This window comes from Ammodytes marinus (assembly GCF_949987685.1).
Source record: "Ammodytes marinus genome assembly, chromosome: 3".
NCBI lineage: Eukaryota > Metazoa > Chordata > Actinopteri > Uranoscopiformes > Ammodytidae > Ammodytes > Ammodytes marinus.
In genome coordinates, this window is record NC_137232.1 from 23,564,236 (window position 1) to 23,570,177 (window position 5,942).

Sequence of the window (5,942 nt, forward strand, 5' to 3'; positions counted from 1 at the left end):
CTAGACGATTGCCCAAAGCCCGCCAAGCTGCTGCTGACCAGATGATACAAGATATGAGGGATGCTGGCATTATCGAGCCATCAGAGAGCCCTTGGGTGTCACCGGTCGTAATGGCTCCTAAGAAGGACGGAAGCTCAAGGTTTTGTGTCGACTACCGGCCATTGAATGACAGAACTGTGAAGGACTCTTACCCACTGCCGCGGATAGATGAGTCCCTCGATTACGTGGCTGGTTCGGCATGGTTCTCCTCATTGGACCTCCAAAGTGGGTACTGGCAGGTGGCCATGGCCCCAGAAGACAAAGCCAAGACCGCCTTCACCACGGGGCGTGGCTTGTGGCAGTTCACCACCATGCCATTCGGGCTATGCAACGCCCCGGCCACATTTGAAAGGCTGATGGAAAGGGTCCTTGTGGATATGCCCCCTGAACGCTGCCTCGTCTACCTGGATGATCTCCTTGCCCATGGACCATGTTTTGACTCAGCATTTGAGAGCCTGCTGGAGGTACTAGAGCGGATTAAGCGTGCAGGCCTGAAGCTTCACCCGGGGAAGTGCAGTTTTCTTCGGCAGGAGGTCTCCTTCTTGGGTCACAGGATCAGTGGAGCTGGCATCATGACGGAGCCAGATAAAGTAGCAGCCGTCAGGGATTGGCCTACCCCCACTGACATCCACCAACTGAGATCCTTCTTAGGACTTGCATCCTATTACAGGCGTTTTGTGGCTGGGTTCTCTACTGTAGCTGCCCCCATGTTCGTCTTAATGCGCAAAGACACACCTTTCGAATGGGGACCACAACAGAATGCAGCCTTCAACGAGCTGAAACAAGCCTTATGTAAGGACCCAGTTCTGGTTGCACCTAACACAGAGTTGCCATTTATCCTTGACACGGACGCTAGCAACACAGGCCTTGGCGCTGTACTCTCGCAGCTGACCCCTGACGGAGAGCGGGTTGTTGCTTACCACAGTCGTACCTTGGATAAGCCGGAGAGGAACTATTGTGTCACACGGAAAGAACTGTTGGCGGTGATTGACGCAGTGAACCATTTCAAGCACATCCTCTGTGGCCTTCCATTCACCATTCGAACTGATCATGCTGCCTTGAAGTGGCTCATGTCCTTTAAAGAGCCTGAAGGACAAGTCGCCAGATGGATTGAACAACTCCAGGCCTTTCAGTTCACCATCCAACACAGAGCCGGTGAGAGTCACACAAATGCAGATAGCCTCTCCCGCCGACCGTGTGCCCCAGACTGTCACCACTGCAACCGCGAGGAGGAACGGGAGGCAGCTAACCTACAGACGGGGGAGGTGATCTGTCGAGCCCTATTACCCAATGATGTTAAGGGTTGGGCTGAACTGCAAACTGAGGACCCTGACCTTACAACGGTCATAGGGTGGCTGGAAACAGGAAACCGGCCGGCCTGGGAAGATGTGGTGGCCCAGTCGGCTATGGTCAGAGGCCTGTGGTCCCAATGGCCTGGGGTGGAGCTGCAGGAAGGAGTCCTGAAGAGGTGCTGGCGTGAGCCAGCCACTGGGGAGCCACGCTGGCAGGTGGTCGTGCCAAAGGACCTCCGGGACAAAGTGCTGGAGGCACATCACGGGTCCCCCGGAGTAGGCCACTTTGGGGTGACAAAGACGTTGAGACGGCTAAGGCAGGCATTTTATTGGGGCCAGAGCAGGAGGGATGTTGAGGACTACTGCCGCCGCTGCGACTCCTGTACCGCTCGTAAAGGCCCCCAAGGTCAGTCCCGTGCACCTCTACAGCAGCAACGTGTCGGGGCACCGATGGACAGGGTGGCAGTCGATGTGTTGGGCCCACTTCCCCGTACCGGTAGAGGGAACAAGTATGTGTTGGTCGCCATCGATTACTTTACGAAGTGGGTGGAAGCATACCCCCTACCTGACCAAGAAGCCACAACCGTGGCCGAAGCCTTGGTGCAAGGAATGTTCAGCCGCTTTGGAACCCCCTCGGAGCTCCACTCCGATCAAGGGCGGAATTTTGAATCGCAAGTATTCACCACAATGTGTCACCAACTGGGCATCCGGAAGACGAGAACCACCCCACTTCACCCTCAGAGCGACGGGTTGGTGGAGCGCTTCATGCGGACCCTAGGCGCCCAATTAGCCCTCACCACCGCTCCAGATCAGAGTGATTGGGACCTGCAACTACCCCTCATCCTCATGGCATGCCGCAGTGCGGTCCAAGAATCCACTGGCTGTACTCCTGCATTGTTGATGTTGGGCAGGGAGCTTAGAACGCCGCCAGAGCTAGCCTACGGACGACCGCCCGATGCACCAGATGCCATGGCTGGCCCGGAGTATGCCAGGCAGTTACAGGACCGCCTGGAAACGGCTCACAGTTTCGCCAGACACCAAGCCCAGCAGGCAGGGGTTCGCCAAAAGCGATGCTACGACATGCGCGCTAAGGGGCAGGACTTCCAGGCTGGGGACCTCGCCTGGGTGTATACACCTAAGAGGGTAAAAGGTCGTTGCCCCAAGCTGGACAGCAACTGGGTTGGCCCCTGTTATGTGGTTGAGAGAGTTGGCGAGGTTGTGTATAGGGTCAAACTGGCTCCCAGAGGACGCACAGTCGTGCTGCACAGGGATAGGATGGCACCATATCGGGGGAATCAGCAGCCCGCCTTCCCCATGACACCCCCCAGGGTGCGGGCCAGGTCACCTCGCCGCAGGAGGACCCCACCGAGACAGCAACAGAACGTGCCTCCAGGAGAGGAGGTGACGCCGCTTGGAGCTGTGGTGCCGAGGAACACGGCTGCAACGACAGGAGCTCCTCTGTTGGATGGTGGAGTAAGGAGGCCACAGAGAGAACGTCGACTCCCGGGTCGCTTTCAGGACTATGCTCTTCCTCAGGGACGAGGAATTAGAGGGGGGGGCCGTGTAGCGACCCAGCAGAACTATGGGGGGGATTGATGGGGAGTTATGGGGGGAAGGAGTTGCCCTAGTTCAGCCTGATAGGCCAGTTTGGGTTATGGGGCGGGGACAGCGTGAGAAGTGGGAAGTTGAGCCAAGTAGGCGCCAGTTCGGGAAATAAGGCAGAGAAGAAGACACGCTCCTACAATCGACCGTTAGCTAATAAGCCACGCCGCTATCAGCCGCAGTTAGCTATAACCCCTTTTGTTGTTTTGGGCACTCCTCCAACCCCGGGTTAGCCTGTACACTAGGCACAATAAAGCCCGGTTCTCCGGTTAAACGTCAGCTACTCTGTGTCCTCGTCATTCCGCTAGCTAGCCCCCGCGGTGTCGGGCCGTAAACGCTACAATATCATAGTTTTTTAACACAAATGAAAAATTAAAACACAGCATAAATGAATTTGAGATGTCATTTTGAGAGTGCATTTTCTAATCTCACATCTTTTGCAGACCAATTGGCTACGTAATACCTGCAGAGACCATAAAAGGAACCGTTGTGCAGAAATGTAATCCATGTATAAATGAACTGCAGAGGAGAAAAGCTCCCTGTGAGGGATGGCACCATCTGTGTATGTCAACAAACAACCAATGCCGTCTGCTCCGTTGGATTAAATAGTAATAAGAATACCTATCCACTGGGGCTTGAGTCGTTGAGAAACAAGACTGAGCAGAAATGAGAAGGCTTTACTGTTTCATGTTTGGATTTTTTCTGCTCATGGGTATGTATTACTTTTAGAATTATCTTTTTTTAGGTGTTGTACACCGGTTTTATGTTACAGCTCATTTGAGTCACTACTTGTAAATATTTGATTGAATCTATATAAACATTTATTTTTGAATGTCTATACTTTTAACAGTTTTCAGTTTTGAACATACAGCTCTGATGAGAAATGTTGCAAAAGTGTATGTACAAGCAGTGAAACAAGTTCTAAGGATTTTTTTCTGGGAACTTTTTTTTCTTTCACATTCAAATATTATTTCAAAGAAAAAACAAACCAAAAAAATACTTACCGGCTGCGCGCATATTTTTTTATTAATATCTCTCTGAAGACATGGCTGAAAAATAAAATTAAAACATCATCTCAAACTCTCCTGTTTCCGGGGTATGACTTGTGATACTGTCCGTCCCTTACAGGCTTAGAAATAAAAGCGAGAAGCAAGACCCAGAAGCTCCCTAGTAGTAGTAGTAAATATATTTATTTCGGTCCATCAAAGCACATCACATACGATCAATAAAAAAATAATGGCCGAAAAGGTCTAGGCTGAAGCCGAGGCTTATTATGCTGACCCTTTTTACAATAATAGTAATTATCATTATTAACACCTTCATTTACCATTATTAATTATATATATAAAATAAAAAATACATATACTGTATATATACTATATATATTTTTTTTAACGTTTACAAATATATAACTCTACAAATACATAATATAATATAATACAATATAACAAGATACAATATGACACAATACAATATAACACAATATAATATAATACACTAAAAATATAATATATATATTCATATTTTAACCTCTAAAATATATCATTTTCTACACTTACACAACATAGCATAACATAACAGAACATAATATAATAAGATACAATATAACATAATACAATGTAACATAAGATGACACAATATTATAAATATACCATACATATGAATATAATATACTATAAACATAATTTACCATGAATACAACATAAGATAAGCTCCCTAGCTACCACTTAGCTTGTATAGAGTATAGTGTGAAAGTAGTTTGTTATTATTGTTTTTATATTTTTACTTAATGGTTTGTTTGAAAAATGTTTTGTGATGCTTCCTCTTTTATTAGTATACATCCCATGAATCATTATATGTGGTTCAAAGTCTTCATTCAGTCTAATTTCCTAATGTTTTTTGAAAGTAGAGACAACATTTCTACCAAATAGCGTCTGGACCAAATTTCATATTAGTCATGTTTTGTGCACTTCCCTACTGTGTTTTGGAAAATTTCCGCTGCATTTCTGATGCTAAAACTTAGGAGAAGCAATTTCAAGAGCCAAAACAATTTAACAGGATGACTAAAGGTTCTTCTTTCACACAAATTTCCAGGTTTTTCAAAAATTGCAATACATTTTTTCAGCATTTAAGCCAATTATTTATATACACAATGGTCTAGGACATAAGTAGACCTCAGAAAACAAAGGCCTAATGTGTTCTTAACATTTCCATATAATACACTTTGGTATAATTTATCTTCTTGCACATTTAAAATAGGTATTAATAGTAGTATGTTAAATCCGAGAAAATACCTCTCGACCCCAGAGGGAGTATGGCACTCGAAACATTTGTAAAAATATATTTACTGTTAATGTTATAGTGGAATGCTAAAATAACAAACATACTATCAACATCTACAGAGTGAAAAACTCGGTAGGTCTGCATCCCACTTTAGCTGACATGACCTGCATATGTATTCCCAGCTAATACTGTGAAGAGAAAAAAAACATTCAGCAGTGTTAATATAATTAGATTATGTTGCCTCCCTCAGTATTTGATTATTTCCTTTATCTTTTAAATAGTATCTTATAGGTGTTTGCCTTCAATATTGAAAACTGACATGATGTGCCCTGTAATTAGCCACACACATTCATTTAAATGGAAAACAGGGCGATATTAGTGCTTGAATAAACAGTAAAACTCAAAATTGTATATCTTAGCAAATAGTCTCACACCAAGGGGTGTAAACAGGGCTGTACGCTTATGTTTTAAAGTGGTAGCACTGGTGCTAGCAAGCAAAAAAAATCAGTAGCACAAAAATAAATTTGGTAGCACACAAAGTATGATCGAAAACTTGCATAACCTTAACCCTTGCATTTCGCTCTAATTACCTTTGAGCATGTCATCTTGGTCTCATTTGAGATTCTCAATTAATATTATTTCCTAGTGTGTGCAGTAATAATTGTAGAAAAATTAATAGGGGTGCACTGATTGCAATTTAGACAAAATAATCTAACCTGCCAATTG